At 43.9% G+C, this 25,132-nt stretch overlaps 1 long non-coding RNA gene across 4 annotated transcripts in view; it reads left to right on the top strand.

The window, feature by feature from the left end:
- LOC307189637 overlaps positions 1–25,132 on the top strand; it is a 2,307,304-nt gene that overhangs the window by 2,011,747 nt on the left and 270,425 nt on the right. Inside the window, exon 11 of one of the 4 annotated variants that reach the window (XR_013829233.1) lies at positions 25,020–25,097. The exons of the other annotated variants lie outside the window; for them this stretch is intronic. This is a non-coding gene — a long non-coding RNA (uncharacterized lncRNA). The remainder of the gene's footprint in view (positions 1–25,019; positions 25,098–25,132) is intronic. 4 annotated transcript variants of the gene reach the window in all.

Raw genomic sequence — 25,132 nt, 5'->3', positions numbered from 1 at the left:
TGTTTTTTAGTTGTTTCAGGAAACACCATACACTTCTCCCAAGTGGTTCTTGGCAATTTACATCCCGCCCATCAGCATAACAAGGCTCCCAGTTCTCCATGGCCTGTCCTGCCTTTCTGGATTTTACACTTTTTTCAGATGGCCCTTTTGACCGGGGGGAAGTGAGACTTCATTGTAGTGCAGATTTCCTTTGCAAGCTTGCTTGGTTGGCCAAAAAGGGCGTATGCGTTTTTTCCTGAATATATTCAGGAAAAAACGCATACGCCCTTTTTGGCCAAGTGCATCATTGTGGACGTTCTGCCTCTTTTCCTATGCTTTCAATGCAATTCCAGTCTACCTCCTGAAATCGGTTTCCTGCAATTCTGCCCCGCTTTCAAGTCCTCTTGGCAGCCTTACTTCAGTCTATTTTTGGACGATAGCTCTCATTTATAACTCTGCAGGTTTGTGAATTACAGTGCCCCTGAGCTCGTTTCTTCAACTCGCTTTCTTGTGACCTGGCCGCAACACCGCAGGATGGCTTCAGGCCCTAATCTGGTTCCGGCACGGCACGCTGAGTCTTTGGTTATTTCCTCTTCCTGGTGGGAAATGAGAGTTAAATTTGCCCAACCAGACACCTCCAGCTATTCTTTCATTGGTTCTCGCTATTCCTGTTCATCTTCCACAGAAATTGCAAACTGGGCCAAACAGGAGGTTAAAGGGACTGACTCTCCAAGTCGGGAGAGTGTTAGTAAAGCGTCTGGAATGTTGAACCCGAGTACCAGGGGAGGAAAACTGAGACATATTTGAACACGTCTCCCGTTCACATGGTTGATCATACTCTGGGTTCCACATGCATGTTTTAGCTGAAGAAAGAATACCTTAAACCTGGAGAGTTGAGACCCGTGGAATGGTTACCATGCAATATGACTTCAAAGGGTCTTCATTTGCTCACCGAACCTCTCCAATCCTATCACTGCTGCGTTTATGCCCCTGTACACACGCTTGATTCTCTTTTGGAGACATAGCAATCCATAGGTTTTAAGATACTTACTAGTCAGGTACATTCTTAGGCGTTTAATATGGGGTTTTGAGTCCATTTCGTTGAGCAAGGAGTAGCTCTTGTCTATTCCATATTTGGCTTAAGGAACTTTATCTGTGCTCATTTCAATCTCTGGTTTTATGCAGCACCCCAACTCACCTTTCCCCTTAAGCAAGCATAAGTTGGTTTTCTAAATTTGAGACCCTGTTCTGTTTTGGAATGCAGTTCCTGTGTAGCCAAGTTTACATTCCGTGTATTAGTGATATCTTATGATGTTTCTTTTTCTGTGTGACTTATTTCAGTTAGAATCATCATACCTGAATCCACTCATTGTGCTGCTAAGGGCCTGATGACACAGATTTCATTGCTGAGTGATATTGCTTTGTAAGTAAATACCACAACTTCTTTATCCATTTTTCACTTTCTGCGATGTTGAACTTGTACTGTAAACGAGGTTCTTGTAAACAGAGGCGTCCCAAACTTTGGGGTGGCTGTTTCTTTTTCATTTTAATTTCCCTAATCTATAGGACCATAAGTGGAAGTGCCCTAGGTTCTGTTGCTGTGTTTTTTAGTTGTTTCAGGAAACACCATACACTTCTCCCAAGTGGTTCTTGGCAATTTACATCCCGCCCATCAGCATAACAAGGCTCCCAGTTCTCCATGGCCTGTCCTGCCTTTCTGGATTTTACACTTTTTTCAGATGGCCCTTTTGACCGGGGGGAAGTGAGACTTCATTGTAGTGCAGATTTCCTTTGCAAGCTTGCTTGGTTGGCCAAAAAGGGCGTATGCGTTTTTTCCTGAATATATTCAGGAAAAAACGCATACGCCCTTTTTGGCCAAGTGCATCATTGTGGACGTTCTGCCTCTTTTCCTATGCTTTCAATGCAATTCCAGTCTACCTCCTGAAATCGGTTTCCTGCAATGCTGCCCCGCTTTCAAGTCCTCTTGGCAGCCTTACTTCAGTCTATTTTTGGACGATAGCTGTCATTTATAACTCTGCAGGTTTGTGAATTACAGTGCCCCTGAGCTCCTTTCTTCAACTCGCTTTCTTTTGAGCTGGCCGCAACACCGCAGGATGGCTTCAGGCCCTAATATGGTTCCGGCACAGCACGCTGAGCCTTTGGTTATTTCCTCTTCCTGGTGGGAAATGAGAGTTAAATTTGCCCGTCCAGACACCTCCAGCTAGTCTCTCATTGGTTCTCGCTATTCCTGTTCATCTTCCACAGAAATTGCAAACTGGGCCAAACAGGAGGTTAAAGGGACTGACTCTCCAAGTCGGGAGAGTGTTAGTAAAGCGCCTGGAATGTTGCACCCGAGTACCAGGGGAGGAAAACTGAGACATATTTGAACACGTCTCCCGTTCACATGGTTGATCATACTCTGGGTTCCACATGCATGTTTTAGCTGAAGAAAGAATACCTTAAACCTGGAGAGTTGAGACCCGTGGAATGGGTACCATGCAATATGACTTCAAAGGGTCTTCATTTGCTCACCGAACCTCTCCAATCCTATCACTGCTGCGTTTATGCCCCTGTACACACGCTTGATTCTCTTTTGGAGACATAGCAATCCATAGGTTTTAAGATACTTACTAGTCAGGTACATTCTTAGGCGTTTAATAAGGGGTTTTGAGTCCATTTCGTTGAGCAAGGAGTAGCTCTTGTCTATTCCATATTTGGCTTAAGGAACTTTATCTGTGCTCATTTCAATCTCCGGTTTTATGCAGCACCCCAACTCACCTTTACCCTTAAGCAAGCATAAGTTGGTTTTCTAAATTTGAGACCCTGTTCTGTTTTGGAATGCAGTTCCTGTGTAGCCAAGTTTACATTCCGTGTATTAGTGATATCTTATGATGTTTCTTTTTCTGTGTGACTTATTTCAGTTAGAATCATCATACCTGAATCCACTCATTGTGCTGCTAAGGGCCTGATGACACAGATTTCATTGCTGAGTGATATTGCTTTGTAAGTAAATACCACAACTTCTTTATCCATTTTTCACTTTCTGCGATGTTGAACTTGTACTGTAAACGAGGTTCTTGTAAACAGAGCCGTTCCAAACTTTGGGGTGGCTGTTTCTTTTTCATTTTAATTTCCGTAATCTATAGGACCATAAGTGGAAGTGCCCTAGGTTCTGTTGCTGTGTTTTTTAGTTGTTTCAGGAAACACCATACACTTCTCCCAAGTGGTTCTTGGCAATTTACATCCCGCCCATCAGCATAACAAGGCTCCCAGTTCTCCATGGCCTGTCCTGCCTTTCTGGATTTTACACTTTTTTCAGATGGCCCTTTTGACCGGGGGGAAGTGAGACTTCATTGTAGTGCAGATTTCCTTTGCAAGCTTGCTTGGTTGGCCAAAAAGGGCGTATGCGTTTTTTCCTGAATATATTCAGGAAAAAACGCATACGCCCTTTTTGGCCAAGTGCATCATTGTGGACGTTCTGCCTCTTTTCCTATGCTTTCAATGCAATTCCAGTCTACCTCCTGAAATCGGTTTCCTGCAATTCTGCCCCGCTTTCAAGTCCTCTTGGCAGCCTTACTTCAGTCTATTTTTGGACGATAGCTCTCATTTATAACTCTGCAGGTTTGTGAATTACAGTGCCCCTGAGCTCGTTTCTTCAACTCGCTTTCTTGTGACCTGGCCGCAACACCGCAGGATGGCTTCAGGCCCTAATCTGGTTCCGGCACGGCACGCTGAGTCTTTGGTTATTTCCTCTTCCTGGTGGGAAATGAGAGTTAAATTTGCCCAACCAGACACCTCCAGCTATTCTTTCATTGGTTCTCGCTATTCCTGTTCATCTTCCACAGAAATTGCAAACTGGGCCAAACAGGAGGTTAAAGGGACTGACTCTCCAAGTCGGGAGAGTGTTAGTAAAGCGTCTGGAATGTTGAACCCGAGTACCAGGGGAGGAAAACTGAGACATATTTGAACACGTCTCCCGTTCACATGGTTGATCATACTCTGGCTTCCACATGCATGTTTTAGCTGAAGAAAGAATACCTTGAACCTGGAGAGTTGAGACCCGTGGAATGGTTACCATGCAATATGACTTCAAAGGGTCTTCATTTGCTCACCGAACCTCTCCAATCCTATCACTGCTGCGTTTATGCCCCTGTACACACGCTTGATTCTCTTTTGGAGACATAGCAATCCATAGGTTTTAAGATACTTACTAGTCAGGTACATTCTTAGGCGTTTAATATGGGGTTTTGAGTCCATTTCGTTGAGCAAGGAGTAGCTCTTGTCTATTCCATATTTGGCTTAAGGAACTTTATCAGTGCTCATTTCAATCTCTGGTTTTATGCAGCACCCCAACTCACCTTTCCCCTTAAGCAAGCATAAGTTGGTTTTCTAAATTTGAGACCCTGTTCTGTTTTGGAATGCAGTTCCTGTGTAGCCAAGTTTACATTCCATGTATTAGTGATATCTTATGATGTTTCTTTTTCTGTGTGACTTATTTCAGTTAGAATCATCATACCTGAATCCACTCATTGTGCTGCTAAGGGCCTGATGACACAGATTTCATTGCTGAGTGATATTGCTTTGTAAGTAAATACCACAACTTCTTTATCCATTTTTCACTTTCTGCGATGTTGAACTTGTACTGTAAACGAGGTTCTTGTAAACAGAGGCGTCCCAAACTTTGGGGTGGCTGTTTCTTTTTCATTTTAATTTCCCTAATCTATAGGACCATAAGTGGAAGTGCCCTAGGTTCTGTTGCTGTGTTTTTTAGTTGTTTCAGGAAACACCATACACTTCTCCCAAGTGGTTCTTGGCAATTTACATCCCGCCCATCAGCATAACAAGGCTCCCAGTTCTCCATGGCCTGTCCTGCCTTTCTGGATTTTACACTTTTTTCAGATGGCCCTTTTGACCGGGGGGAAGTGAGACTTCATTGTAGTGCAGATTTCCTTTGCAAGCTTGCTTGGTTGGCCAAAAAGGGCGTATGCGTTTTTTCCTGAATATATTCAGGAAAAAACGCATACGCCCTTTTTGGCCAAGTGCATCATTGTGGACGTTCTGCCTCTTTTCCTATGCTTTCAATGCAATTCCAGTCTACCTCCTGAAATCGGTTTCCTGCAATTCTGCCCCGCTTTCAAGTCCTCTTGGCAGCCTTACTTCAGTCTATTTTTGGACGATAGCTCTCATTTATAACTCTGCAGGTTTGTGAATTACAGTGCCCCTGAGCTCGTTTCTTCAACTCGCTTTCTTGTGACCTGGCCGCAACACCGCAGGATGGCTTCAGGCCCTAATCTGGTTCCGGCACGGCACGCTGAGCCTTTGGTTAATTCCTCTTCCTGGTGGGAAATGAGAGTTAAATTTGCCCATCCAGACACCTCCAGCTAGTCTCTCATTGCTTCTCGCTATTCCTGTTCATCTTCCACAGAAATTGCAAACTGGGCCAAACATGAGGTTAAAGGGACTGACTCTCCAAGTCGGGAGAGTGTTAGTAAAGCATCTGGAATGTTGCACCCGAGTACCAGGGGAGGAAAACTGAGACATATTTGAACACGTCTCCCGATCACATGGTTGATCATACTCTGGGTTCCACATGCATGTTTTAGCTGAAGGAAGAATACCTTAAACCTGGGTAGTTGAAACCCGTGGAATGGGTACCATGCAATATGACTTCAAAGGGTCTTCATTTGCTCACCGAACCTCTCCAATCCTATCACTGCTGCGTTTATGCCCCTGTACACATGCTTGATTCTCTTTCGGAGACATAGCAATCCATAGGTTTTAAGATACTTACTAGTCAGGTACATTCTTAGGCGTTTAATATGGGGTGTTGAGTCCATTTCATTGAGCAAGGAGTAGCTCTTGTCTATTCCATATTTGGCTTAAGGAACTTTATCTGTGCTCATTTCAATCTCTGGTTTTATGCAGCACCCCAACTCACCTTTCACCTTAAGCAAGCATAAGTTGGTTTTCTAAATTTGAGACCCTGTTCTGTTCTGTAATTCAGTTCCTGTGTAGCCAAGTTTACATTCCGTGTATTACTGATATCTTATGATGTTTCTTTTTCTGTGTGACTTATTTCAGTTAGAATCATCATACCTGAATCCACTCATTGTGCTGCTAAGGGCCTGATGACACAGATTTCATTGCTGAGTGATATTGCTTTGTAAGTAAATACCACAACTTCTTTATCCATTTTTCACTTTCTGCGATGTTGAACTTGTACTGTAAACGAGGTTCTTGTAAACAGAGCCGTTCCAAACTTTGGGGTGGCTGTGTCTTTTTGATTTTAAATTCCCTAAGCTATAGGACCATAAGTGGAAGTGCCCTAGGCTCTGTTGCTTTGTTTTTTAGATGTTTCAGGAAACACCATACACTTCTCCCGAGTGGTTGTTGGCAATTTACATCCCGCCCTTCAGCATAACAAGGCTCCCAGTTCTCCATGGCCTGTCCTGTCTTTCTGGATTTTACACTTTTTTCAGATGGCCCTTTTGACCGGGGGGAAGTGAGACTTCATTGTAGTGCAGATTTCATTTGCAAGCTTGCTTGGTTGGCCAAAAAGGGCGTATGCGTTTTTTCCTGAATATATTCAGGAAAAAACGCATACGCCCTTTTTGGCCAAGTGCATCATTGTGGACGTTCTGCCTCTTTTCCTATGCTTTCAATGCAATTCCAGTCTACCTCCTGAAATCGGTTTCCTGCAATTCTGCCCCGCTTTCAAGTCCTCTTGGCAGCCTTACTTCAGTCTATTTTTGGACGATAGCTGTCATTTATAACTCTGCAGGTTTGTGAATTACAGTGCCCCTGAGCTCCTTTCTTCAACTCGCTTTCTTTTGAGCTGGCTGCAACACCGCAGGATGGCTTCAGGCCCTAATCTGATTCCGGCACGGCACGCACAGCCTTTGGTTATTTCCTCTTCCTGGTGGGAAATGAGAGTTAAATTTGCCCGTCCAGACACCTCCAGCTAGCCTCTCATTGGTTCTCGCTATTCCTGTTCATCTTCCGCAGAAATTGCAAACTGGGCCAAACAGGAGGTTAAAGGCGCTGACTCTCCAAGTGGGGAGAGTGTTAGTAAAGCGTCTGGAATGTTGCACCCGAGTACCAGGGGAGGAAAACTGAGACATATTTGAACACGTCTCTCGTTCACATGGTTGACCTTACTTGGGTTCCACATGCATGTTTTAGCTGAAGGAAGAATACCTTAAACCTGGAGAGTTGAGACCCGTGTAATGGGTACCATGCAATATGACTTCAAACGGTCTTCATTTGCTCACCGAACCTCTCCAATCCTATCACTGCTGCGTTTATGCCCCTGTACACATGCTTGATTCTCTTTCGGAGACATAGCAATCCATAGGTTTTAAGATACTTACTAGTCAGGTACATTCTTAGGCGTTTAATATGCGGTGTTGGGTCCATTTCGTTGAGCAAGGAGTAGCTCTTGTCTATTCCATATTTGGCTTAAGGAACTTTATCTGTGCTCATTTCAATCTCTGGTTTTATGCAGCACCCCAACTCACCTTTACCCTTAAGCAAGCATAAGTTGATTTTCTAAATTTGAGACCCTGTTCTGTTCTGTAATTCAGTTCCTGTGTAGCCAAGTATACATTCCGTGTATTACTGATATCTTATGATGTTTCTTTTTCTGTGTGACTTATTTCAGTTAGAATCATCATACCTGAATCCACTCATTGTGCTGCTAAGGGCCTGATGACATAGATTTCATTGCTGAGTGATATTGCTTTGTAAGTAAATACCACAACTTCTTTATCCATTTTTCACTTTCTGCGATGTTGAACTTGTACTGTAAACGAGGTTCTTGTAAACAGAGGCGTCCCAAACTTTGGGGTGGCTGTGTCTTTTTGATTTTAATTTCCCTAAGCTATAGGACCATAAGTGGCAGTGCCCTAGGCTCTGTTGCTTTGTTTTTTAGATGTTTCAGGAAACACCATACACTTCTCCCGAGTGTCTGTTGGCAATTTACATCCCGCCCATCAGCATAACAAGGCTCCCAGTTCTCCATGGCCTGTCCTGCCTTTCTGGATTTTACACTTTTTTCAGATGGCCCTTTTGACCGGGGGGAAGTGAGACTTCATTGTAGTGCAGATTTCCTTTGCAAGCTTGCTTGGTTGGCCAAAAAGGGCGTATGCGTTTTTTCCTGAATATATTCAGGAAAAAACGCATACGCCCTTTTTGGCCAAGTGCATCATTGTGGACGTTCTGCCTCTTTTCCTATGCTTTCAATGCAATTCCAGTCTACCTCCTGAAATCGGTTTCCTGCAATTCTGCCCCGCTTTCAAGTCCTCTTGGCAGCCTTACTTCAGTCTATTTTTGGACGATAGCTGTCATTTATAACTCTGCAGGTTTGTGAATTACAGTGCCCCTGAGCTCCTTTCTTCAACTCGCTTTCTTGTGACCTGGCCGCAACACCGCAGGATGGCTTCAGGCCCTAATCTGATTCCGGCACGGCACGCTCAGCCTTTGGTTATTTCCTCTTCCTGGTGGGAAATGAGAGTTAAATTTGCCCGTCCAGACACCTCCAGCTAGCCTCTCATTGGTTCTCGCTATTCCTGTTCATCTTCCGCAGAAATTGCAAACTGGGCCAAACAGGAGGTTAAAGGCGCTGACTCTCCAAGTGGGGAGAGTGTTAGTAAAGCATCTGGAATGTTGCACCCGAGTACCAGGGGAGGAAAACTGAGACATATTTGAACACGTCTCTCGTTCACATGGTTGACCTTACTTGGGTTCCACATGCATGTTTTAGCTGAAGGAAGAATACCTTAAACCTGGAGAGTTGAGACCCGTGTAATGGGTACCATGCAATATGACTTCAAACGGTCTTCATTTGCTCACCGAACCTCTCCAATCCTATCACTGCTGCGTTTATGCCCCTGTACACATGCTTGATTCTCTTTCGGAGACATAGCAATCCATAGGTTTTAAGATACTTACTAGTCAGGTACATTCTTAGGCGTTTAATATGCGGTGTTGGGTCCATTTCGTTGAGCAAGGAGTAGCTCTTGTCTATTCCATATTTGGCTTAAGGAACTTTATCTGTGCTCATTTCAATCTCTGGTTTTATGCAGCACCCCAACTCACCTTTACCCTTAAGCAAGCATAAGTTGATTTTCTAAATTTGAGACCCTGTTCTGTTCTGTAATTCAGTTCCTGTGTAGCCAAGTATACATTCCGTGTATTACTGATATCTTATGATGTTTCTTTTTCTGTGTGACTTATTTCAGTTAGAATCATCATACCTGAATCCACTCATTGTGCTGCTAAGGGCCTGATGACATAGATTTCATTGCTGAGTGATATTGCTTTGTAAGTAAATACCACAACTTCTTTATCCATTTTTCACTTTCTGCGATGTTGAACTTGTACTGTAAACGAGGTTCTTGTAAACAGAGGCGTCCCAAACTTTGGGGTGGCTGTGTCTTTTTGATTTTAATTTCCCTAAGCTATAGGACCATAAGTGGCAGTGCCCTAGGCTCTGTTGCTTTGTTTTTTAGATGTTTCAGGAAACACCATACACTTCTCCCGAGTGTCTGTTGGCAATTTACATCCCGCCCATCAGCATAACAAGGCTCCCAGTTCTCCATGGCCTGTCCTGCCTTTCTGGATTTTACACTTTTTTCAGATGGCCCTTTTGACCGGGGGGAAGTGAGACTTCATTGTAGTGCAGATTTCCTTTGCAAGCTTGCTTGGTTGGCCAAAAAGGGCGTATGCGTTTTTTCCTGAATATATTCAGGAAAAAACGCATACGCCCTTTTTGGCCAAGTGCATCATTGTGGACGTTCTGCCTCTTTTCCTATGCTTTCAATGCAATTCCAGTCTACCTCCTGAAATCGGTTTCCTGCAATTCTGCCCCGCTTTCAAGTCCTCTTGGCAGCCTTACTTCAGTCTATTTTTGGACGATAGCTGTCATTTATAACTCTGCAGGTTTGTGAATTACAGTGCCCCTGAGCTCCTTTCTTCAACTCGCTTTCTTGTGACCTGGCCGCAACACCGCAGGATGGCTTCAGGCCCTAATCTGATTCCGGCACGGCACGCTCAGCCTTTGGTTATTTCCTCTTCCTGGTGGGAAATGAGAGTTAAATTTGCCCGTCCAGACACCTCCAGCTAGCCTCTCATTGGTTCTCGCTATTCCTGTTCATCTTCCGCAGAAATTGCAAACTGGGCCAAACAGGAGGTTAAAGGCGCTGACTCTCCAAGTGGGGAGAGTGTTAGTAAAGCATCTGGAATGTTGCACCCGAGTACCAGGGGAGGAAAACTGAGACATATTTGAACACGTCTCTCGTTCACATGGTTGACCTTACTTGGGTTCCACATGCATGTTTTAGCTGAAGGAAGAATACCTTAAACCTGGAGAGTTGAGACCCGTGTAATGGGTACCATACAATATGACTTCAAACGGTCTTCATTTGCTCACCGAACCTCTCCAATCCTATCACTGCTGCGTTTATGCCCCTGTACACGTGCTTGATTCTCTTTCGGAGACATAGCAATCCATAGATTTTAAGATACTTACTAGTCAGGTACATTCTTAGGCGTTTAATATGCGGTGTTGGGTCCATTTCGTTGAGCAAGGAGTAGCTCTTGTCTATTCCATATTTGGCTTAAGGAACTTTATCTGTGCTCATTTCAATCTCTGGTTTTATGCAGCACCCCAACTCACCTTTACCCTTAAGCAAGCATAAGTTGATTTTCTAAATTTGAGACCCTGTTCTGTTCTGTAATTCAGTTCCTGTGTAGCCAAGTATACATTCCGTGTATTACTGATATCTTATGATGTTTCTTTTTCTGTGTGACTTATTTCAGTTAGAATCATCATACCTGAATCCACTCATTGTGCTGCTAAGGGCCTGATGACATAGATTTCATTGCTGAGTGATATTGCTTTGTAAGTAAATACCACAACTTCTTTATCCATTTTTCACTTTCTGCGATGTTGAACTTGTACTGAAAACGAGGTTCTTGTAAACAGAGGCGTCCCAAACTTTGGGGTGCCTGTGTCTTTTTGATTTTAATTTCCCTAAGCTATAGGACCATAAGTGGCAGTGCCCTAGGCTCTGTTGCTTTGTTTTTTAGATGTTTCAGGAAACACCATACACTTCTCCCGAGTGGTTGTTGGCAATTTACATACCGCCCATCAGCATAACAAGGCTCCCAGTTCTCCATGGCCTGTCCTGCCTTTCTGGATTTTACACTTTTTTCAGATGGCCCTTTTGACCGGGGGGAAGTGAGACTTCATTGTAGTGCAGATTTCCTTTGCAAGCTTGCTTGATTGGCCAAAAAGGGCGTATGCGTTTTTTCCTGAATATATTCAGGAAAAAACGCATACGCCCTTTTTGGCCAAGTGCATCATTGTGGACGTTCTGCCTCTTTTCCTATGCTTTCAATGCAATTCCAGTCTACCTCCTGAAATCGGTTTCCTGCAATTCTGCCCCGCTTTCAAGTCCTCTTGGCAGCCTTACTTCAGTCTATTTTTGGACGATAGCTGTCATTTATAACTCTGCAGGTTTGTGAATTACAGTGCCCCTGAGCTCCTTTCTTCAACTCGCTTTCTTGTGACCTGGCCGCAACACCGCAGGATGGCTTCAGGCCCTAATCTGGTTCTGGCACGGCACGCTGAGCCTTTGGTTAATTCCTCTTCCTGGTGGGAAATGAGAGTTAAATTTGCCCATCCAGACACCTCCAGCTAGTCTCTCATTGATTCTCGCTATTCCTGTTCATCTTCCACAGAAATTGCAAACTGGGCCAAACAGGAGGTTAAAGGGACTGACTCTCCAAGTCGGGAGAGTGTTAGTAAAGCATCTGGAATGTTGCACCCGAGTACCAGGGTACGAAAACTGAGACATATTTGAACACGTCTCCCGATCACATGGTTGATCATACTCTGGGTTCCACATGCATCTTTTAGCTGAAGGAAGAATACCTTAAACCTGGAGAGTTGAGACCCGTGGAATGGGTACCGTGCAATATGACTTCAAAGGGTCTTCATTTGCTCACCGAACCTCTCCAATCCTATCACTGCTGCATTTATGCCCCTGTACACACGCTTGATTCTCTTTTGGAGACATAGCAATCCATAGGTTTTAAGATACTTACTAGTCAGGTACATTCTTAGGCGTTTAATATGGGGTTTTGAGTCCATTTCGTTGAGCAAGGAGTAGCTCTTGTCTATTCCATATTTGGCTTAAGGAACTTTATCTGTGCTCATTTCAATCTCTGGTTTTATGCAGCACCCCAACTCACCTTTCCCCTTAAGCAAGCATAAGTTGGTTTTCTAAATTTGAGACCCTGTTCTGTTTTGGAATGCAGTTCCTGTATAGCCAAGTTTACATTCCGTGTATTAGTGATATCTTATGATGTTTCTTTTTCTGTGTGACTTATTTCAGTTAGAATCATCGTACCTGAATCCACTCATTGTGCTGCTAAGGGTCTGATGACATAGATTTCATTGCTGAGTGATATTGCTTTGTAAGTAAATACCACAACTTCTTTATCCATTTTTCACTTTCTGCGATGTTGAACTTGTACTGTAAACGAGGTTCTTGTAAACAGAGGTGTCCCAAACTTTGGGGTGGCTGTGTCTTTTTGATTTTAATTTCCCTAAGCTATAGGACCATAAGTGGAAGTGCCCTAGGCTCTGTTGCTTTGTTTTTTAGATGTTTCAGGAAACACCATACACTTCTCCCGAGTGGTTGTTGGCAATTTACATCCCGCCCATCAGCATAACAAGGCTCCCAGTTCTCCATGGCCTGTCCTGCCTTTCTGGATTTTACACTTTTTTTCAGATGGCCCTTTTGACCGGGGGGAAGTGAGACTTCATTGTAGTGCAGATTTCCTTTGCAAGCTTGCTTGGTTGGCCAAAAAGGGCGTATGCGTTTTTTCCTGAATATATTCAGGAAAAAACGCATACGCCCTTTTTGGCCAAGTGCATCATTGTGGACGTTCTGCCTCTTTTCCTATGCTTTCAATGCAATTCCCGTCTACCTCCTGAAATCGGTTTCCTGCAATTCTGCCCCGCTTTCAAGTCCTCTTGGCAGCCTTACTTCAGTATATTTTGGACGATAGCTGTCATTTATAACTCTGCAGGTTTGTGAATTACAGTGCCCCTGAGCTCCTTTCTTCAACTCGCTTTCTTGTGACCTGGCCGCAACACTGCAGGATGGCTTCAGGCCCTAATCTGATTCCGGCACGGCACGCTGAGCCTTTGGTTAATTCCTCTTCCTGGTGGGAAATGAGAGTTAAATTTGCCCATCCAGACACCTCCAGCTAGTCTCTCATTGATTCTCGCTATTCCTGTTCATCTTCCACAGAAATTGCAAACTGGGCCAAACAGGAGGTTAAAGGGACTGACTCTCCAAGTCGGGAGAGTGTTAGTAAAGCATCTGGAATGTTGCACCCGAGTACCAGGGTACGAAAACTGAGACATATTTGAACACGTCTCCCGATCACATGGTTGATCATACTCTGGGTTCCACATGCATCTTTTAGCTGAAGGAAGAATACCTTAAACCTGGAGAGTTGAGACCCGTGGAATGGGTACCGTGCAATATGACTTCAAAGGGTCTTCATTTGCTCACCGAACCTCTCCAATCCTATCACTGCTGCATTTATGCCCCTGTACACACGCTTGATTCTCTTTTGGAGACATAGCAATCCATAGGTTTTAAGATACTTACTAGTCAGGTACATTCTTAGGCGTTTAATATGGGGTTTTGAGTCCATTTCGTTGAGCAAGGAGTAGCTCTTGTCTATTCCATATTTGGCTTAAGGAACTTTATCTGTGCTCATTTCAATCTCTGGTTTTATGCAGCACCCCAACTCACCTTTCCCCTTAAGCAAGCATAAGTTGGTTTTCTAAATTTGAGACCCTGTTCTGTTTTGGAATGCAGTTCCTGTATAGCCAAGTTTACATTCCGTGTATTAGTGATATCTTATGATGTTTCTTTTTCTGTGTGACTTATTTCAGTTAGAATCATCGTACCTGAATCCACTCATTGTGCTGCTAAGGGTCTGATGACATAGATTTCATTGCTGAGTGATATTGCTTTGTAAGTAAATACCACAACTTCTTTATCCATTTTTCACTTTCTGCGATGTTGAACTTGTACTGTAAACGAGGTTCTTGTAAACAGAGGCGTCCCAAACTTTGGGGTGCCTGTGTCTTTTTGATTTTAATTTCCCTAAGCTATAGGACCATAAGTGGCAGTGCCCTAGGCTCTGTTGCTTTGTTTTTTAGATGTTTCAGGAAACACCATACACTTCTCCCGAGTGGTTGTTGGCAATTTACATCCCGCCCATCAGCATAACAAGGCTCCCAGTTCTCCATGGCCTGTCCTGCCTTTCTGGATTTTACACTTTTTTCAGATGGCCCTTTTGACCGGGGGGAAGTGAGACTTCATTGTAGTGCAGATTTCCTTTGCAAGCTTGCTTGATTGGCCAAAAAGGGCGTATGCGTTTTTTCCTGAATATATTCAGGAAAAAACGCATACGCCCTTTTTGGCCAAGTGCATCATTGTGGACGTTCTGCCTCTTTTCCTATGCTTTCAATGCAATTCCAGTCTACCTCCTGAAATCGGTTTCCTGCAATTCTGCCCCGCTTTCAAGTCCTCTTGGCAGCCTTACTTCAGTCTATTTTTGGACGATAGCTGTCATTTATAACTCTGCAGGTTTGTGAATTACAGTGCCCCTGAGCTCCTTTCTTCAACTCGCTTTCTTGTGACCTGGCCGCAACACCGCAGGATGGCTTCAGGCCCTAATCTGGTTCTGGCACGGCACGCTGAGCCTTTGGTTAATTCCTCTTCCTGGTGGGAAATGAGAGTTAAATTTGCCCATCCAGACACCTCCAGCTAGTCTCTCATTGATTCTCGCTATTCCTGTTCATCTTCCACAGAAATTGCAAACTGGGCCAAACAGGAGGTTAAAGGGACTGACTCTCCAAGTCGGGAGAGTGTTAGTAAAGCATCTGGAATGTTGCACCCGAGTACCAGGGTACGAAAACTGAGACATATTTGAACACGTCTCCCGATCACATGGTTGATCATACTCTGGGTTCCACATGCATCTTTTAGCTGAAGGAAGAATACCTTAAACCTGGAGAGTTGAGACCCGTGGAATGGGTACCGTGCAATATGACTTCAAAGGGTCTTCATTTGCTCACCGAACCTCTCCAATCCTATCACTGCTGCATTTATGCCCCTGTACACACGCTTGATTCTCTTTTGGAGACATAGCAATCCATAGGTTTTAAGATACTTACTAGTCAGGTACATTCTTAGGCGTTTAATATGGGGTTTTGAGTCCATTTCGTTGAGCAAGGAGTAGCTCTTGTCTATTCCATATTTGGCTTAAGGAACTTTATCTGTGCTCATTTCAATCTCTGGTTTTATGCAGCACCCCAACTCACCTTTCCCCTTAAGCAAGCATAAGTTGGTTTTCTAAATTTGAGACCCTGTTCTGTTTTGGAATGCAGTTCCTGTATAGCCAAGTTTACATTCCGTGTATTAGTGATATCTTATGATGTTTCTTTTTCTGTGTGACTTATTTCAGTTAGAATCATCGTACCTGAATCCACTCATTGTGCTGCTAAGGGTCTGATGACATAGATTTCATTGCTGAGTGATATTGCTTTGTAAGTAAATACCACAACTTCTTTATCCATTTTTCACTTTCTGCGATGTTGAACTTTTACTGTAAACGAGGTTCTTGTAAACAGAGGCGTCCCAAACTTTGGGGTGCCTGTGTCTTTTTGATTTTAATTTCCCTAAGCTATAGGACCATAAGTGGCAGTGCCCTAGGCTCTGTTGCTTTGTTTTTTAGATGTTTCAGGAAACACCATCCACTTCTCCCGAGTGGTTGTTGGCAATTTACATCCCGCCCATCAGCATAACAAGGCTCCCAGTTCTCCATGGCCTGTCCTGCCTTTCTGGATTTTACACTTTTTTCAGATGGCCCTTTTGACCTGGGGGAAGTGAGACTTCATTGTAGTGCAGATTTCCTTTGCAAGCTTGCTTGGTTGGCCAAAAAGGGCGTATGCGTTTTTTCCTGAATATATTCAGGAAAAAACGCATACGCCCTTTTTGGCCAAGTGCATCATTGTGGACGTTCTGCCTCTTTTCCTATGCTTTCAATGCAATTCCCGTCTACCTCCTGAAATCGGTTTCCTGCAATTCTGCCCCGCTTTCAAGTCCTCTTGGCAGCCTTACTTCAGTATATTTTGGACGATAGCTGTCATTTATAACTCTGCAGGTTTGTGAATTACAGTGCCCCTGAGCTCCTTTCTTCAACTCGCTTTCTTGTGAGCTGGCCGCAACACCGCAGGATGGCTTCAGGCCCTAATCTGGTTCCGGCCCGGCATGCTGAGCCTTTGGTTAATTCCTCTTCCTGGTGGGAAATGAGAGTTAAATTTGCCCGTCCAGACACCTGCAGCTAGCCTCTCATTGGTTCTCGCTATTCCTGTTCATCTTCCGCAGAAATTGCAAACTGGGCCAAACAGGAGGTTAAAGGGACTGACTCTCCAAGTCGGGAGAGTGTTAGTAAAGAGTCTGGAGTGTTGCACCCGAGTACCAGGGTAGGAAAACTGAGACATATTTGAACACGTCTCCCGTTCACATGGTTGATCATACTCTGGGTTCCACATGCATGTTTTAGCTGAAGGAAGAATACCTTAAACCTGGAGAGTTGAGACCCGTGGAATGGGTACCGTGCAATATGACTTCAAAGGGTCTTCATTTGCTCACCGAACCTCTCCAATCCTATCACTGCTGCATTTATGCCCCTGTACACACGCTTGATTCTCTTTCGGAGACATAGCAATCCATAGGTTTTAAGATACTTACTAGTCAGGTACATTCTTAGGCGTTTAATATGGGGTTTTGAGTCCATTTCGTTGAGCAAGGAGTAGCTCTTGTCTATTCCATATTTGGCTTAAGGAACTTTATCTGTGCTCATTTCAATCTCTGGTTTTATGCAGCACCCCAACTCACCTTTCCCCTTAAGCAAGCATAAGTTGGTTTTCTAAATTTGAGACCCTGTTCTGTTTTGGAATGCAGTTCCTGTGTAGCCAAGTTTACATTACGTGTATTAGTGATATCTTATGATGTTTCTTTTTCTGTGTGACTTATTTCAGTTAGAATCATCGTACCTGAATCCACTCATTATGCTGCTACGGGCCTGATGACATAGATTTCATTGCTGAGTGATACTGCATTGTACGTAAGTACCACAAGTTCTTTATCCATTTTTCACTTTCTGTGATATTGAACTTGTACGGTAAACGAGGTTCTTGTAAACGGACGCGTCCCAAACTTTGGGGTGGCTGTGTCTTTTTGATTTTAATTTCCCTAAGCTATAGGACCATAAGTGGAAGTGCCCTAGGCTCTGTTGCTTTGTTTTTTAGATGTTTCAGGAAACACCATACACTTCTCCCGAGTGGTTGTTGGCAATTTACATCCCGCCCATCAGCATAACAAGGCTCCCAGTTCTCCATGGCCTGTCCTGCCTTTCTGGATTTTACACTTTTTTCAGATGGCCCTTTTGACCGGGGGGAAGTGAGACTTCATTGTAGTGCAGATTTCCTTTGCAAGCTTGCTTGGTTGGCCAAAAAGGGCGTATGCGTTTTTTCCTGAATATATTCAGGAAAAAACGCATACGCCCTTTTTGGCCAAGTGCATCATTGTGGACGTTCTGCCTCTTTTCCTATGCTTTCAATGCAATTCCCGTCTACCTCCTGAAATCGGTTTCCTGCAATTCTGCCCCGCTTTCAAGTCCTCTTGGCAGCCTTACTTCAGTCTATTTTTGGACGATAGCTGTCATTTATAACTCTGCAGGTTTGTGAATTACAGTGCCCCTGAGCTCCTTTCTTCAACTCGCTTTCTTGTGACCTGGCCGCAACACCACAGGATGGCTTCAGGCCCTAATCTGGTTCCGGCACGGCATGCTGAGCCTTTGGTTATTTCCTCTTCCTGGTGGGAAATGAGAGTTAAATTTGCCCGTCCAGACACCTGCAGCTAGCCTCTCATTGGTTCTCGCTATTCCTGTTCAGCTTCCGCAGAAATTGCAAACTGGGCCAAACAGGAGGTTAAAGGGACTGACTCTCCAAGTCGGGAGAGTGTTAGTAAAGCGTCTGGAATGTTGCACCCGAGTACCAGGGGAGGAAAACTGAGACATATTTGAACACGTCTCCCGATCACATGGTTGATCATACTCTAGGTTCCACATGCATGTTTTAGCTGAAGGAAGAATACCTTAAACCTGGAGAGTTGAGACCCGTGTAATGGGTACCATGCAATATGACTTCAAAGGGTCTTCATTTGCTCACCGAACCTCTCCAATCCTATCACTGCTGCGTTTATGCCCCTGTACACATGCTTGATTCTCTTTCGGAGACATAGCAATCCCTAGATTTTAAGATACTTACTAGTCAGGTACATTCTTAGGCGTTTAATATGCGGTGTTGAGTCCATTTCGTTGAGCAAGGAGTAGCTCTTGTCTATTCCATATTTGGCTTAAGGAACTTTATCTGTGCTCATTTCAATCTCTGGTTTTATGCAGCACCCCAACTCACCTTTACCCTTAAGCAAGCATAAGTTGGTTTTCTAAATTTGAGACCCTGTTCTGTTCTGTAATTCAGTTCCTGTGTAGCCAAGTTTACATTCCGTGTATTACTGATATCTTATGATGTTTCTTTTTCTGTGTGACTTATTTCAGTTAGAATCATCATACCTGAATCCACTCATGGTGCTACTAAGGGCCTGATGACACAGATTTCATTGCTGAGTGATATTGCTTTGTAAGTAAATACCACAACTTTTTTATCCATTTTTCACTTTCTGCGATGTTGAACTTGTACTGTAAACGAGGTTCTTGTAAACAGAGCCGTTCCAAACTTTGTGGTGGCTGTGTCTTTTTGATTTTAAATTCCCTAAGCTATAGGACCATAAGTGGAAGTGCCCTAGGCTCTGTTGCTTTGTTTTTTAGATGTTTCAGGAAACACCATACACTTCTCCCGAGTGGTTGTTGGCAATTTACATCCCGCCCTTCAGCATAACAAGGCTCCCAGTTCTCCATGGCCTGTCCTGTCTTTCTGGATTTTACACTTTTTTCAGATGGCCCTTTTGACCGGGGGGAAGTGAGACTTCATTGTAGTGCAGATTTCATTTGCAAGCTTGCTTGGTTGGCCAAAAAGGGCGTATGCGTTTTTTCCTGAATATATTCAGGAAAAAACGCATACGCCCTTTTTGGCCAAGTGCATCATTGTGGACGTTCTGCCTCTTTTCCTATGCTTTCAATGCAATTCCAGTCTACCTCCTGAAATCGGTTTCCTGCAATTCTGCCCCGCTTTCAAGTCCTCTTGGCAGCCTTACTTCAGTCTATTTTTGGACGATAGCTGTCATTTATAACTCTGCAGGTTTGTGAATTACAGTGCCCCTGAGCTCCTTTCTTCAACTCGCTTTCTTTTGAGCTGGCTGCAACACCGCAGGATGGCTTCAGGCCCTAATCTGATTCCGGCACGGCACGCTCAGCCTTTGGTTATTTCCTCTTCCTGGTGGGAAATGAGAGTTAAATTTGCCCGTCCAGACACCTCCAGCTAGCCTCTCATTGGTTCTCGCTATTCCTGTTCATCTTCCGCAGAAATTGCAAACTGGGCCAAACAGGAGGTTAAAGGCGCTGACTCTCCAAGTGGGGAGAGTGTTAGTAAAGCGTCTGGAATGTTGCACCCGAGTACCAGGGGAGGAAAACTGAGACATATTTGAACACGTCTCTCGTTCACATGGTTGACCTTACTTGGGTTCCACATGCATGTTTTAGCTGAAGGAAGAATACCTTAAACCTGGAGAGTTGAGACCCGTGTAATGGGTACCATGCAATATGACTTCAAACGGTCTTCATTTGCTCACCGAACCTCTCCAATCCTATCACTGCTGCGTTTATGCCCCTGTACACATGCTTGATTCTCTTTCGGAGACATAGCAATCCATAGGTTTTAAGATACTTACTAGTCAGGTACATTCTTAGGCGTTTAATATGCGGTGTTGGGTCCATTTCGTTGAGCAAGGAGTAGCTCTTGTCTATTCCATATTTGGCTTAAGGAACTTTATCTGTGCTCATTTCAATCTCTGGTTTTATGCAGCACCCCAACTCACCTTTACCCTTAAGCAAGCATAAGTTGATTTTCTAAATTTGAGACCCTGTTCTGTTCTGTAATTCAGTTCCTGTGTAGCCAAGTATACATTCCGTGTATTACTGATATCTTATGATGTTTCTTTTTCTGTGTGACTTATTTCAGTTAGAATCATCATACCTGAATCCACTCATTGTGCTGCTAAGGGCCTGATGACATAGATTTCATTGCTGAGTGATATTGCTTTGTAAGTAAATACCACAACTTCTTTATCCATTTTTCACTTTCTGCGATGTTGAACTTGTACTGTAAACGAGGTTCTTGTAAACAGAGGCGTCCCAAACTTTGGGGTGGCTGTGTCTTTTTGATTTTAATTTCCCTAAGCTATAGGACCATAAGTGGCAGTGCCCTAGGCTCTGTTGCTTTGTTTTTTAGATGTTTCAGGAAACACCATACACTTCTCCCGAGTGTCTGTTGGCAATTTACATCCCGCCCATCAGCATAACAAGGCTCCCAGTTCTCCATGGCCTGTCCTGCCTTTCTGGATTTTACACTTTTTTCAGATGGCCCTTTTGACCGGGGGGAAGTGAGACTTCATTGTAGTGCAGATTTCCTTTGCAAGCTTGCTTGGTTGGCCAAAAAGGGCGTATGCGTTTTTTCCTGAATATATTCAGGAAAAAACGCATACGCCCTTTTTGGCCAAGTGCATCATTGTGGACGTTCTGCCTCTTTTCCTATGCTTTCAATGCAATTCCAGTCTACCTCCTGAAATCGGTTTCCTGCAATTCTGCCCCGCTTTCAAGTCCTCTTGGCAGCCTTACTTCAGTCTATTTTTGGACGATAGCTGTCATTTATAACTCTGCAGGTTTGTGAATTACAGTGCCCCTGAGCTCCTTTCTTCAACTCGCTTTCTTGTGACCTGGCCGCAACACCGCAGGATGGCTTCAGGCCCTAATCTGGTTCCGGCACGGCACGCTGAGCCTTTGGTTAATTCCTCTTCCTGGTGGGAAATGAGAGTTAAATTTGCCCGTCCAGACACCTCCAGCTAGTCTCTCATTGGTTCTCGCTATTCCTGTTCATCTTCCGCAGAAATTGCAAACTGGGCCAAACAGGAGGTTAAAGGGACTGACTCTCCAAGTCGGGAGAGTGTTAGTAAAGTGTCTGGAATGTTGCACCCGAGTACAAGGGTACGAAAACTGAGACATATTTGAACACTTCTCCCGATCACATGGTTGATCATACTCTAGGTTCCACATGCATGTTTTAGCTGAAGGAAGAATACCTTAAAACTGGGTAGTTGAAACCCGTGGAATGGGTACCATGCAATATGACTTCAAAGGGTCTTCATTTGCTCACCGAACCTCTCCAATCCTATCACTGCTGCGTTTATGCCCCTGTACACATGCTTGATTCTCTTTCGGAGAAATAGCAATCCATAGGTTTTAAGATACTTACTAGTCAGGTACATTCTTAGGCGTTTAATATGCGGTGTTGAGTCCATTTCGTTGAGCAAGGAGTAGCTCTTGTCTATTCCATATTTGGCTTAAGGAACTTTATCTGTGCTCATTTCAATCTCTGGTTTTATGCAGCACCCCAACTCACCTTTCCCCTTAAGCAAGCATAAGTTGGTTTTCTAAATTTGAGACCCTGTTCTGTTCTGTAATTCAGTTCCTGTGTAGCCAAGTTTACATTCCGTGTATTACTGATATCTTATGATGTTTCTTTTTCTGTGTGACTTATTTCAGTTAGAATCATCATACCTGAATCCACTCATTGTGCTGCTAAGGGCCTGATGACACAGATTTCATTGATTGGTGATATTGCTTTGTAAGTAAATACCACAACTTCTTTATCCATTTTTCACTTTCTGCGATGTTGAACTTGTACTGTAAACGAGGTTCTTGTAAACAGAGGCGTCCCAAACTTTGGGGTGGCTGTGTCTTTTTGATTTTAATTTCCCTAAGCTATAGGACCATAAGTGGAAGTGCCCTAGGTTCTGTTGCTTTGTTTTTTAGATGTTTCAGGAAACACCATACACTTCTCCCGAGTGTCTGTTGGCAATTTACATCCCGCCCATCAGCATAACAAGGCTCCCAGTTCTCCATGGCCTGTCCTGCCTTTCTGGATTTTACACTTTTTTCAGATGGCCCTTTTGACCGGGGGGAAGTGAGACTTCATTGTAGTGCAGATTTCCTTTGCAAGCTTGCTTGGTTGGCCAAAAAGGGCGTATGCGTTTTTTCCTGAATATATTCAGGAAAAAACGCATACACCCTTTTTGGCCAAGTGCATCATTGTGGACGTTCTGCCTCTTTTCCTATGCTTTCAATGCAATTCCAGTCTACCTCCTGAAATCGGTTTCCTGCAATTCTGCCCCGCTTTCAAGTCCTCTTGGCAGCCTTACTTCAGTCTATTTTTGGACGATAGCTGTCATTTATAACTCTGCAGGTTTGTGAATTACAGTGCCCCTGAGCTCCTTTCTTCAACTCGCTTTCTTGTGACCTGGCCGCAACACCGCAGGATGGCTTCAGGCCCTAATCTGGTTCCGGCCCGGCATGCTGAGCCTTTGGTTAATTCCTTTTCCTGGTGGGAAATGAGAGTTAAATTTGCCCGTCCAGACACCTGCAGCTAGCCTCTCATTGGTTCTCGCTATTCCTGTTCAGCTTCCGCAGAAGTTGCAAACTGGGCCAAACAGGAGGTTAAAGCGACTGACTCTCAAAGTCGGGAGAGTGTTAGTAAAGCGTCTGGAATGTTGCACCCGAGTACCAGGGGAGGAAAACTGAGACATATTTGAACACGTCTCCCGATCACATGGTTGATCATACTCTAGGTTCCACATGCATGTTTTAGCTGGAGGAAGAATACCTTAAACCTGGGTAGTTGAAACCCGTGGAATGGGTACCATGCAATATGACTTCAAAGGGTCTTCATTTGCTCACCGAACCTCTCCAATCCTATCACTGCTGCGTTTATGCCCCTGTACACACGCTTGATTCTCTTTCGGAGACATAGCAATCCATAGGTTTTTAAGATACTTACTAGTCAGGTACATTCTTAGGCGTTTAATATGCGGTGTTGAGTCCATTTCGTTGAGCAAGGAGTAGCTCTTGTCTATTCCATATTTGGCTTAAGGAACTTTATCTGTGCTCATTTCAATCTCTGGTTTTATGCAGCACCCCAACTCACCTTTACCCTTAAGCAAGCATAAGTTGGTTTTCTAAATTTGAGACCCTGTTCTGTTCTGTAATTCAGTTCCTGTGTAGCCAAGTTTACATTCCGTGTATTACTGATATCTTATGATGTTTCTTTTTCTGTGTGACTTATTTCAGTTAGAATCATCATACCTGAATCCACTCATTGTGCTGCTAAGGGCCTGATGACATAGATTTCATTGCTGAGTGATATTGCTTTGTAAGTAAATACCACAACTTCTTTATCCATTTTTCACTTTCTGCGATGTTGAACTTGTACTCTAAACGAGGTTTTTGTAATCAGAGGCGTCCCAAACTTTGGGGTGGCTGTGTCTTTTTGATTTTAATTTCCCTAAGCTATAGGACCATAAGTGGCAGTGCCCTAGGCTCTGTTGCTTTGTTTTTTAGATGTTTCAGGAAACACCATACACTTCTCCCAAGTGTCTGTTGGCAATTTACATCCCGCCCATCAGCATAACAAGGCTCCCAGTTCTCCATGGCCTGTCCTGCCTTTCTGGATTTTACACTTTTTTCAGATGGCCCTTTTGACCGGGGGGAAGTGAGACTTCATTGTAGTGCAGATTTCCTTTGCAAGCTTGCTTGGTTGGCCAAAAAGGGCGTATGCGTTTTTTCCTGAATATATTCAGGAAAAAACGCATACGCCCTTTTTGGCCAAGTGCATCATTGTGGACCTTAGGCCTCTTTTCCTATGCTTTCAATGCAATTCCAGTCTACCTCCTGAAATCGGTTTCCTGCAATTCTGCCCCGCTTTCAAGTCCTCTTGGCAGCCTTACTTCAGTATATTTTGGACGATAGCTGTCATTTATAACTCTGCAGGTTTGTGAATTACAGTGCCCCTGAGCTCCTTTCTTCAACTCGCTTGCTTGTGAGCTGGCCGCAACACCGCAGGATGGCTTCAGGCCCTAATCTGTTTCCGGCCCGGCATGCTGAGCCTTTGGTTAATTCCTCTTCCTGGTGGGAAATGAGAGTTAAATTTGCCCGTCCAGACACCTGCAGCTAGCCTCTCATTGGTTCTCGCTATTCCTGTTCATCTTCCGCAGAAATTGCAAACTGGGCCAAACAGGAGGTTAAAGGGACTGACTCTCCAAGTCGGGAGAGTGTTAGTAAAGCGTCTGGAGTGTTGCACCCGAGTACCAGGGTAGGAAAACTGAGACATATTTGAACACGTCTCCCGTTCACATGGTTGATCATACTCTGGGTTCCACATGCATGTTTTAGCTGAAGGAAGAATACCTTAAACCTGGAGAGTTGAGACCCGTGTAATGGGTACCATGCAATATGACTTCAAAGGGTCTTCATTTGCTCACCGAATCTCTCCCATCCTATCACTGCTGCGTTTATGCCCCTGTACACATGCTTGATTCTCTTTCGGAGACATAGCAATCCCTAGATTTTAAGATACTTACTAGTCAGGTACATTCTTAGGTGTTTAATATGCGGTGTTGAGTCCATTTCTTTGAGCAAGGAGTAGCTCTTGTCTATTCCATATTTGGCTTAAGGAACTTTATCTGTGCTCATTTCAATCTCTGGTTTTATGCAGTACCCCAACTCACCTTTACCCTTAAGCAAGCATAAGTTGGTTTTCTAAATTTGAGACCCTGTTCTGTTCTGTAATTCAGTTCCTGTGTAGCCAAGTTTCCATTCCGTGTATTACTGATATCTTATGATGTTTCTTTTTCTGTGTGACTTATTTCAGTTAGAATCATCATACCTGAATCCACTCATTGTGCTACTAAGGGCCTGATGACACAGATTTCATTGCTGAGTGATAATGCTTTGTAAGTAAATACCACAACTTTTTTATCCATTTTTC

The sequence above is a fragment of the Stenella coeruleoalba genome, assembly GCF_951394435.1.
Source record: "Stenella coeruleoalba genome assembly, chromosome: 7".
In the NCBI taxonomy this organism is placed as follows: domain Eukaryota; kingdom Metazoa; phylum Chordata; class Mammalia; order Artiodactyla; family Delphinidae; genus Stenella; species Stenella coeruleoalba.
This window is presented reverse-complemented; position numbering and strand designations above follow the sequence as displayed.